Source organism: Papaver somniferum, chromosome 5, assembly GCF_003573695.1.
Source record: "Papaver somniferum cultivar HN1 chromosome 5, ASM357369v1, whole genome shotgun sequence".
NCBI classification, from domain to species: domain Eukaryota; kingdom Viridiplantae; phylum Streptophyta; class Magnoliopsida; order Ranunculales; family Papaveraceae; genus Papaver; species Papaver somniferum.
In genome coordinates, this window is record NC_039362.1 from 1,219,348 (window position 1) to 1,231,788 (window position 12,441).

A 12,441-nucleotide genomic window follows, 5' to 3' on the forward strand; every position below is an offset into this window, starting at 1 on the left:
CTTCATCTAATACTATTGTTTCTAAGTCGCTAGACTCTAAAACAACATTTTCGGAATAAACTTGTTCCTCTAAACCACTATCGGCTTCGTAATCAAAAGGAAAAACTATATCGTCTAAAACGGTGGTATCCCTAATCAAATCCTCGTCCATTTGAATAGGTGAATCATCATAAAAAATATTTGGATTTGAACTAGAAATTATATAATCATTATAAAGCTCAATTGGATTAATAGATTCCTGATCACTATGCCTACATATTTCAGATTCTTCATTACTACTATCCTCATCATCATAATAGTACAAAGATGATTGAACCTTATCTAAATAAGTAGTGTCTTTTATTCTAGCCTCGTCCTCTAAATTAGGAAAATATTCACTATTGATATCAAGGGTAGAATTAGAAACCCTATTTTGGAAATTTAGATTATTTCGAGCAGCATTAGCCAACTGTTCATTTTCTGCCTCTAGACGTGCCTGAATTTCACTGAGCATAACACTTATACGTTCACCACTCTCGTTTATCATCTCAGAATATCGTGTACACTCTTCTTTTGAACTATTCATTGCAACTAAACGCTTATACGTCCTTTCAATCCGTTGTTGGGTCTCTTCTAGAGATGGAACAGGTTCAGAAATATCATAATCAAGACTAGTTTCCAAAAAAGAGTAACCAGTACTACAGTGTTCCTGATTTTCTTTCTCGTAAGACCAATTCGCGTGTGGATAGTAATTGGGCTCACCATGATATGAACCATAACCTTGAAAAGGTTGGCGTTCCCAACTACTATTCCCACCATGGTCATAAAAATGATGATGTCCATATTCAAATTCAGATCGATACTCATTGTATTGGCTTCTGTCATACCAGTTCGACATTCTTAATTACAAGGGAATTCTATACAATCACAAACAAGGATGACTCGACCAAATCAAACCTACTGAGTGGAGCTTTGATACCCAAAGCCTCACCAGTACAAGGCGGCGCAGTCACACATTCAACTTACAGAAACCATCAAGAACTTTGAAGTATGCTTAAAAGAGTAACCAATATTTTTAGAATGACTTTCCTGTTAAGATCGTTACCCTATAGGTCTCTTTCTAGTCAAAATTTTAGGCTTAGGTTCGCGTTTGGTTTCGTTTTCCTAAGGCGGGAAAGAAGAGAACGGTGATGAAATCCGAACCCTTATCTTATATGGCCAGTTCTTGCCCTTTACTAGGAATTTAAAGCAGCCGGGTCAGTCCTCAACATATAATCACCTTAAGGCATACCGTAAACCCGCTTGCAGGAGATTCGCGGGTGCTTCGAAAGACTCACCTCTCGTACCAGATGGGCGATGAACCGCTGTAGTCGAATCGGGCCACTGACTCCGGTGTCAGTGTGCGAACCCGAGGGGACGAGACGATATTGTAATCGTCGTCCTTCCCTGCAAACAGTTTATATATTTTTTTTTATATAACCCTTCCGTAGGGTTTAAAATTAAAATAAATTTTCCAAAGGCCAGTCCAATGAAAATAAATACAAAAAATAATAATAATAATTACAAAAAAAAAAGTCTCTTAAAAAAAATAATTCTCCCTCTTTTTTTTTCTCTCTTTTTTCTTTATTTTTTTCCTTTGTCTTTTTTCCTTCTCTTTTAGCTTTAAGCTTTGATTCCAAGGTCTTTAATATCCAACTTCAAACCTGTAACACAAAGACACAACCAAAGAGACGTAAAAAGAACAAATGGAAATAAAAAATAATAAAAACCTAAAAATTCTACCTAAGCACAATTCCCCGGCAGCGGCGCCCAAATTTGATGTGTTTTCAATGTTGTTGTAGTAGTAGAGTTCGTCTAAGACTTGTGAAGGTTCGATTTTTAAATTTAATTAAAAAATATACAAATAATGTTAACAATGGTGAGAGGTACTGGGACTAGGATTCCACCAAATATTCATATTCATGCGATTCACCTATTTATTCTAAACCATTATAGCTCATTCAACAAGTATTTTGACTCTATTTCTTTTCCTAAGGTAGATTCTTAAAATATTAATTGTAAATCTTAAGCATGGCATATCAAAAGAATTAATCCTAAGCATAAACCATCAAACGAAATGACAATTAATTAAGAAAAAACTTTTTTTTTTAATTTTAATTCAATGCAAATAGTCAAATAAAGAATTAAATAAATTTACCGCATGATGAATTTTGGTTTCCTCCGTCGTCCCAGCGTTGGGTTTAGCTCATCATGATGAAAACACACTAAAAAGATTTATTTATAGCTCAAATGGTGTTTACAATGGAGAGAAACAGAGAAAATGGTGTGAAACTGTAATCTGCGACGCACAAAAGGCGTCCAAAATGAACGATAAATAGTAATGGTCACAGACGCAATATCTCTACGACCCACGCCTGTGTGTCGTTCTCACTGTTGGAAAACGACTGTCCTGGCGAGTCTGTTCTTCGTGTTCCTCCTGTTCATCATCATCATCAGCAGCAGAAACCGAGTTTGGGAAAACTCGAATTTCTTCTTCTCTGGCTCTCCTCAGCGCCCCCAAACTCTCGACCACCCTTCTCTGGCTCTCCTCAGCCCCCCCAAACTCTAGACCACCCTTCTCTTACTCTCGAGAATCCTTTTTATACCCAACAGCCTCATAAAATCTTGCTCAATCACTCCAAATATTCTCCCATTACTCGGCAGTAAATGATATATTTTTCTTTCCTTTTTTTTATCTCGATCACGTATCTGCAGCTGTCAATTACGTGAAAACTATCCCTGTTTATCTTTTTCACGCTCCAACAAGTCGTTCAAGTCATTACACATCATCAAAACACGTAAAAATTCTTCCAGAACCCGTGGATATCTTCTCCCTTACGTGTTTTCCCTGTTTGCAACTCGTGGATTGCCTAGCCGATTCTAGCTAATTCTGATCGAACCAAAAGCCCACAACGTGTTTGCTAGGCCATATCACAACTTCCTACCAAAAATCAGCCATTAAATCTCCCTAGATTACGTTCAAAACTTCGATCAAAAATCTTCCAGTGAAGAAGGAAATTTTCCCGCCAAAAATGAAATTTGAATTTTAGAAGAAGGACACCCCATATCCAGTGGTTGCCCCTTATGCGTTGTTGGAGTCCGAATAACACATTCCCATGGGGTGCCTTTAGTAATTTTTCTGGGGGTTTTCCAACTTTTTTCTGGGGTGCCTTTAAAACTTTATCCTCGGGTGTAAAACACCACTTTTCGAGCCAATTTCGTCGCAAGAGCTTATTTCTCTATAAATACCTACAAAGACATAAAATAACAAAATAAATACAAAATCGAGCACTAACAATACGTACAATTGAGACACATTAGACACATAAATGTGTCTATCATCGCCCCCTATCCAGAGAAGGGGTGCGATTAGCAGCTGCCTGGAAATGGGATACCCCTTAGTAATTAGGTTACCCCTTATCCAAAGTGAGGGTCCGAATAGCAAATGTCCTCCCATGAACGCAAAAAACACTTTTCGAGCCAATTTCTCCGCAAAATCTTATTTTTCCAAAAATACCTACAAAGACATAAAAATCCAAAATAAATACAAAATCGAGCACTAACAATATATACAATTGAGATTATATCAGACACAAAAATGTGTCTATCAAATACCCCCAAACCTATTATTTGCTAGTTCTCGAGCAAAAATAAAATAGAAATAATATCCTAACTCACTGTAGCAGGCATCGTCGATTACATTTAGCGTATGAAATAAGCCTTTAAACCCCTATGTGTCCCTAGTGGCGGCAGAGTGTTGTCTCCGGAGGGCTTACCATAGGTATACCCACAAAACCTTTATACTCCAGACTCTATCTATCTACACAGAACCTTGGAAGGCACTAAAGAATCTCCTTGGTTGGCATACTTATTGAATACAGGAGGAAGTACCCTGATGCGAAATTCCAATTGTTGTACACGAGTTCGCACTCAAGCATACTAAAATTCATATGAAGTGACAGAGCTCTACTCAGATAGACGCACTATGGACATCAATATTCGGAGACAAAACTAATCACATGGATAGATCAAGAAGATGGATATAGAAAAACATAGATGGTTTTGATGTTTACTAGGTGAACGGTGTTTCTCATATATGTCTGAAGGCCTCTGCCAAAATGAACCTATCCTAATGGACTGAGATACTAGTCTGACTAATATCAACACACTGACATATATAAGGGAAGCAGTGATTGATAATCCTAACTCTAGGTCAACACACTGGCATATACAAGGGTTCCAGTGGTCGACTTTATTTAACTTATTCCAGTTGGTCTGATGGTCTGGTCTCAATTTCTCTTTTTTTTCAACTCTTTTTTTTTTCAAATTTTTTTTTTTAGTCTCAATCACTTTAATTAACCCTAGCATTGGTAACAACTTGAATCGTGAGCCCCACCTAATCACTTAGAGAAACATAGTTTAAAAATAAAACAAAAACAGAAGTGAAAAGGACTCAACGAGATATGGTGAAACTATCATGTTATTTCTAACACCTGAGCTCTGTCCTTTTATGAATAGACTCTTTAGATGTTGCCATCTAGTCAGATTGGTTCCTCAACTCCTACAACCAAAATGCTTCCATCCACTTAGATTGGTCAGTGCCATCCTTAATTGGCATAAATTTCTAGGCTCTGGAGTTTAATTATGCAACTAAAAAGTTTCTCCTATACCCCCAAACTTAAATTTAACATTGTCTTCAATGTTCTAAAGATCACATTAAAAGCATGAACAAGGAGAAACTGTTACCATTTGAAGCAAAAGAGATAAGGAAAGATATTACCGTGTTGCATGGGAATGGGTTACCTCCTAAGAAGTGCTAAGTTTAATGTCTTCAGCCAGACATTACGTACCCATAAAATGGCTAATTACCCTTTCAAATCGTATATCAATAGTCGAAACAACTGTGGATCATCAAAACCAACTAATACTACCATTAAAATGAGACAACTGCAGAGGATCATAAAAATGAACAAACAGAGCACAACCTTATCGAAAGTTTCTTGCAAGACAACTGTATCTATCTGGAATGACCAATTGGCCTTCATATGAGTTTCTTGACAAACAGATTCATCCGAATAACGGGTTTCTGATAGCTTAATTTCTTCCTGGACAGTATCAGGGGGATCGGGTTGTGGAGTCCGAAGAGACTCAAGGAATACCTCAGATGTGTTAGGCTCAAATCCCAAGTTAGGGACTTCTAATGGGGATACTTGACGATCATTACCCCCAAAATTATTATAACCACTACTCTCCGCAAGCCCTAGCACTATTGCTTGAATTTCCGGATCTTCAGAGTCTTTAAAATACTCAAGAGCGTCTTCTAGATCACTACCCCCAAACTTAGGGTAATAACTGCTCTCAGAAAGACCTAACATTATTTCCTGAATTTCTAAGTCTGTAGAGTCCTTAAAATATTCGAGAGATTCTTCTAGTTCCAAAGTCTGGTCATCTAACTGACCGAAGAGAATTGTCTCATCAAATTTATCTAGAGAATCACCAAATAAAGTGTTATCCCAATTATCTTGAACTAGATCCTGAACTAAAGTGCTAATCGTATTCACTTCCTCTAAATCATCAGAAGGTTGTCTAGTAACATTAAAGACATTTAGTTCAGTGGTCATATTACCAAAGGATATGTTCATAAGTCCGGTCCTACAGTTGATGACAGCGTTAGCTGTGGCTAAGAATGGGCGACCTTAAATCACCGGTATTTGAGCACTAGGATCCTGAACAGGCTGAGTATCTAGAACAACAAAATCCACTGGATAAATAAATTTATCAACCTCAATCAGAACATCCTCTATGAGACCACGAGGTACTTTTACAGACCTATCAGCTAATTGTAATGTCATTTTAGTCGGTTTCAACTTACCAAGACCTAGATGGTTGTATACATGATATGGGAGTAAGTTCACACTAGATCCTAAGTCAATCAATGCAATAACCGATCACACAAGATATAGTAATGCATCCATGGTATTTATACTTGGGGGTTGTTTGATTCAGAATGATCGAACTTACCTGACCAGCTAAAAAGGCTTTCTTATGGACATTAAGTTTACGCTTTCGTGTACAAAGATCTTTAAGGAACTTGGCAAAGCAGGCATTTTCCTAATTTCTTCTAACAAAGGGATGTTAATGTTTACCTGCTTAAATATCTCCATTATTTCGTTGAAAGCCGACTCTCTCTTTGTTGGAGCTAACAAATGTGGGAATGGGGCTCTAGGCATAAAATGAGACCCATCAGGAACCGAATTGGCATCAATAAAATTTTTGTCAATCTCTTCAGCTAGTGGCTCCTGCTGGTCCTCTTGGGGACTAGAATGGGAACTAAGAGGGGGATCTACAGTATGTCCACTATTAGGCATGGCTACCTTATTGTATACCGTTTTACCATTTCTAAGGGTTGTGACAGAATTCACTTGATTAAATGTTTTCTCTCCTCTAGGATTGGGTATTGGTTGACTAGGGAACTAACCTTTTTCTTTTAGAGAATCATTGATCAGACTAACCTGGTCTTTCAGTTCGGAAATAGCCTGACTGTTTTCTTGTCCTATCCTATTACTAGCCTGTAGACTATGTTCTACTGATAACTGAAACTTTGTAGTCTGCTGAGTTAACACGGCGAGAGAGTCCTCTAAACTGATGATCTTCTTATCCGAAGGGTTTTGAAACTGTGTTTGACCTGAAGGATTCTTAGTATAACCAAAACCTGGGGGGAGCATTAGAATTACTAAATTGACCTTGACTCTGGCCCTTAGACCATGAAAGGTTTGGATGGTTTCTCCAACCAAGGTTATAGGTTTCCGAATATGGGTCAATCTTCTGATAGTTATCAAATCTAGTGTTATTATAAAGAGCATTGGCTTGCTCTTCCATAGTTCGGCCTTCCCAAAAAGGCTATATTCTACTAATAGTATGACCCAATTCTAAGGCTTCTAACCTTTTTGCCATTGCTGCAATTTTGGCATCTGATTCATAGCCTTCTACCTTATTAACGTTTCCTCTACCAAGAAGAATTGTTTTCTGAGGTGCCCTACTATTTTCCCATTGTTGGGTTTTTTCGGCGATTTCATTCAAAAATTCCATCGCTGTATCAACAGTTTGGTTTTCAAATCCACCAGTGCATAGAGACTCAACCATGGTCGTTGTGGAATAATCTAAACCCTCATAAAGGATCTGAACTAGCCTAAACTTTTCTAAACCATGATGAGGACACTGGGATAGGATTTTGCGGCGAAATTGGCTCGAAAAGTGTTTTTTGTGTTCATGGGAGGAAATTTGCTATTCGGACCCTCATTTTGGATAAGGGGTAATCTAATTACTAAGGGGCATCCCATTTCCAGGCAGCTGCTAATCGCACCCCTTTTGAGCAACAAACATGTATTTTGAGCAAGTGATTAGTATGAGGAGCTAAACCCCATTGCTGAGGCGATAGAGGAAGCTATTTTTTCCAACAAAAAGTGGTATATTCTTATTTATATATTTATCGCAATTATTTTTATGATTGTTTTGCCTTGAGTGAAAATTGTTTGAATGATTCTTGTTAAGCAATTGTTATTTCTTTTGATAGAGCATGCTTGGACCTAGGTTTTTGATGTTCTATGCTTCGGATTTACACTTTTTATTTTGAGAATCTACTTGTTGCAATAGTTTAGAATCAAACTGAACGAAAAAAATTGCATGAATATAAATATTGGATTAAACCACTTTGAATTTGGAATATAGTGGAATCTTAGCCTTAGTGTTCTTTTAATATTGATGTCAACTTTGATTGAGTTTGCTATAATTTTTAGTGAGTTTTCTATTTTAATATTAAAATTTAAGTCTAATTAATATCCTTCACAAGTCTGAGAATCGAACCACTTTTACCACTATCTATAAATCACATCAATTTTTGGCGCCGCTGCCGGGGAATGAGATGCCCATTAGTAATTAGGTTACCCTTATTGATGAGTGCCAAATAATGTATATATTTATCCCTTTTTGTTGGCATTTAACTCATCTTTTGTGCAGTAATTCTACATTTTATCCCATATTCTGTATTTTCATTGTTTTCAAGAATAAATATTTTTCTTACTTAATTTTGCATTTTTAGGTAATAAATAAAGTCTGGATGACTTGCGGAGCAGGAAAGAGCTGAAGAGTAGTGAAAATCCGGGAGGAATTACGCAAGGAAGCCGCAAAGAATGGAGCGCACGTCCAAAAAGCTAGGAATGGGCTCAAGAAGGAAGAATTGTTCTTAAAGAAGATATGGGCTTGGCATACCCAAGGCCCAAAACCCTTACCCAAACCCATTTTCTATAACCAAAACCGCATCCATCTTCAGCCGTCGGATTGGATCCATATCATCATCCGATGGTCGCTCCTTCATCGCGCATCAAAATCTGAAGCTCCTGCAAAACACCATAGTGCATAAATTCCAAGCCTTCAGATTAGATTGTAGTTGAATCCAACGATCGCTTCTTTGCCTGCGCATCAAACCTCGATACTTCCGCTTAACACTACAACACCTAACTCCATCCGGCACCGTTAGTTTCGTTGTATATCTGCATCCAACGGTCTCTTCCAGCCTCTTCACTTTTAGCCGTTAGATTGATCCATCATCTCCACATCCCACGGCTCATCCTCGCTGTTCATCCAATTTGCTACAACCGCCCAACACCCGAGCACCCGATACCTATACCCATACCAAACATCCCCTTCCCCTTCTTCCATCGACATCTTCTCTTTCTCCCTCACCCTCTGCAACCACCATACCCTGCCGCACCACCATCACCACCACCTTCTCCTCTGTCATCTCCATCAAACGCCGCCAACAACTCTCTCCACCAAACCGTATCTACCCACATCACCCCCCATACCCTACATACATCTCTAGCCACCTATTTTACCCATTTCCCCTCTAATTTTCCCTTGAAACCCTAGGTGGGAAATTAGTAAAATAGGTGAGGCTATAAGACTGAATTGGAGCAGGAGAAGGACTGAGAGAAGGCAAAGAAGGATGGGTCGACGTCAATTTGAAGATTAGGTGAGTAATTTTAGGGTTTTCAAAACCCTAATTTACTGTTTTGGGGGTTTTTCTTTTAAAGTGTAATTGGGTATAAATATGGGTTGTGGGTGTTGTTGTAAAGCCATGCTGGAATAGCCAGTGTCCAGAACTTAGTTCTGTTAATGTTCAAATTCAGTTTCAAATCAATTTTAGTTAATTTTCAATTTCTGTTTCATTTCATGTTTAATTCCATGTTCATTTAGTTTATGTTCTTATAATTTCTGTTTGTTTCTAATTTCAATTTAGTTTTGTGTTTAATGTTAGTTCACTGTGATGTTTAGTTTCTTCAATTCTCCTAGTGCATGTTCCTGTTGATGTTTGTGTTCCATGTAATGTTAATGTACCTGTTATGTGATACATGTTTAGTGGAATGTTAGGCTAGAAACCTCAGTGCACTGATTTGATTGAGCAATGGGAGAAATTAGTGCTCATAGCAAGCTAATTCTCTTTCCATTCCATTTGTATGCTTAGGATGCATTGTTTTGATTGAGCAATGGGAGAAATTAGTGCTCATAGCAAGCTAATTCTCTTTCCATTCCATTTGTATGCCTAGAGCCACTGCCTTGGCCTTGCATTGTCATCACTGTTAGCTTCTCATCTTCACTGCCCTTGGCTTAGGCCTTGGTTTACTTCCATTGTTCTTGTAGTTTCATTGTACTTTCATATTTACTTCACTGTTACATTGTGTTTACTTTTCCTCATTCCTTCACTGCCACTGTTTTACTTTCACTTGTCCTTCATTTTGTTTGCTATTTTCTCCTGCTGCATTCACTGCCTTGTAGTGCTGCTGCTGTGCACTGCTTCTGCTACTGCAGCTGTCTGCTTCCACTGCCCTGCAACCCTGCTGCTGCTGCTGCTTTCCTTCCACTGCTGCTGCTGCTGCAACTGAGCTTGGCTCACAGCAATCCAAAAGCCCAAGCTCAAACCAGTCCAAACCAAGCCCAGGTTCGAAGACCAAAAGCCCATCAATCCACTGAACTTAACCAAAGCCCAGGTCATAAGCTACAAAGCCCAAGGTTTAGTTCACAACCAAAGGCCCAGAAATAGGTTCAGAACAAGAAAAGCCTAGCTTAACCTGAGGCTCATCCAACTGAGCCCAAGGCTCAGTTCACTCCATTGAACCCATTATCACACAAGCCCAGTAAACTTCAGAGGCTCAAGGCCCAGATCACTTCACTAAGCCCATAGTCCAAAACAGAAGGGTACTCAAAGCCCATTGACCACTCAAAAGCCCAACAGCAAATTAGAACCCAAAATAGCTAGAAACTCCAAGCACACCCAGTCTCTGTGGATCGACCCGTACTTGCACGAGCTACAACCGACGACCGTGCACTTGCGGTATTACTGTAGGCCCGTTTTCATTTCGCTTAATTATACGCTTTCCCGGGTCCACCACTTATCCAAAGTGAGGGTCCGAATAGTAAATGTCCTCCCATGAACGTAAAAAACAGTTTTCGAGCCAATTTCGCCGCAAAATCTTATTTTTCCAAAAACACCTACAAAGACATAAAAAGCCAAAATAAATACAAAATCGAGCACTAACAATATATACAATTGAGATTATATCAGACACAAAAATGTGTCTATCACCAGCATCATGAATAATCTTGGTGTAAGTAGAGTCTCTTGAAGAAGAAGTAACAGAATTATGAGAAGCAGCTGAACTACATATCCAATTCTCTTTTTTGAAGACCAAAATCAAATCTCCCAACACAATCCACGGATGTTTAATGCTAGAACTTAGATTATTAATATAAGTCCATTGTTTCTCTTTATTGTTAGGGTAGGAGGAACCATAAATGCATGTCAGAAGCCATTCTGGCTTTGAAGGGTCATCCTGCACCAAAAAGTTAAAAATACACGATTCTGCATTCACAAGTTTAAATTGAAACCATATTTCCACAATATAATTAAGCCTCCATCCAATCCTATGGAATATATCAATTTATGGTTTGGATATTTGGAGGTTTGATAAGCTTTCTCATTTTGTCTTCTCCTATTTTGGCTTCTGAAATAAAGATTATATCTGGGTTATACCTATAAATTAGGTCTTTAAGATGATCCCTAGTGGTTCTACTAGCAAAGCCTTGGCAGTTCCAAGATAGGACTCTCATTGTAATAAGGCGAAGATCACAAGTATAAGGATAATAAAGATAACTTAACTGAAAATAATAAAACCTAACAACTGTGTAGCATCAAGTAGTAAAAGAGAAAAAAAAGTAAAGGTGGAGTATATTACCAGATTTGCGTGGCCATATTGAGTTTGAATGGCACCAACCAAAGCGTTTACATCTTGAGTCTCTGGGTTATCCATGATTACTCCATCCATGAGTTCAACGTTAGCATTACTTGCGTCCATAATATTTCCAACACCACCATGAGCAGCTAATATGGGGCCTTGGATGGAAGGATTGGACCCAAGGGTTTGGGTGTTCTGATTCCTAGCTCTTTTAGTAGTTCTAGCTTCATCATGTGTCTATTTCCTTGTCAATATGAACAAATTCATCACCAATGTTATTCTGATTAGAAGCTTCTTTGGCAACATCATTGTTTTTAGATATGAGATGCTCTTCATATTCTTCCTGTGTCATAGATATTTATTTTAGGAATTCGTCTATTTCTTCACATCTATCATCATCATGATCGATAACATAGCATTCTGAGCAGAGGCTATGAGGTTGTTTGACCTAGTGGTAACGGATCCAAATTGGTTCTCCTGAGTTAGTATTCCACCATTCCCCTCTTTTGAGAGGCTTTTTGAGATCTATATAGACCCTTACAGTTATCATATTTCCGGAGCGAGGACTGCAGTTTTTTGGGAGTGTACTTGTTTTATTTCCAAGATCTTCAATAGCTTCATTCACAATCGCAACATGGTGATGTTCTAGTAGTGGCTCTTTGAACTGAACAGTCCATTCTTGCTTATCAAAAACATAGTCTTAGTACGCAATTACAGTGGTGTACATCTGAAGAGCCAATAGGTTAATCTGGACAATCCATGGAGATTTTTTCAAAACAACTTTCATGTATTTGTCAGAGTTGAACTTAAAAACATAGAGATATTTCCCCACAGTTCTTACTTCCCTTTTTCTGTAGTTTTTCCAAAGCAGGTTTAATTTATCTTTCAATTCTGAGGTATCAATCTCATCATCATCAGTTATTAGCTTTCCAATCAAGCATTTGGTCCATTCATTAGCAGCTTCAATAATATTTTTTGAAGACCCGATGGCGCATCTGGATCTAATAGTAGTAGTCTGCATTTGTTCAGTGATGGCATTTAGGTTGCTATGACTTTGAGAATCCATATTAACAAATAAGAAACAGTTCCGCCTAGGGTTTGAATGATTTTATGGATAACAAGGCTTAGGGTT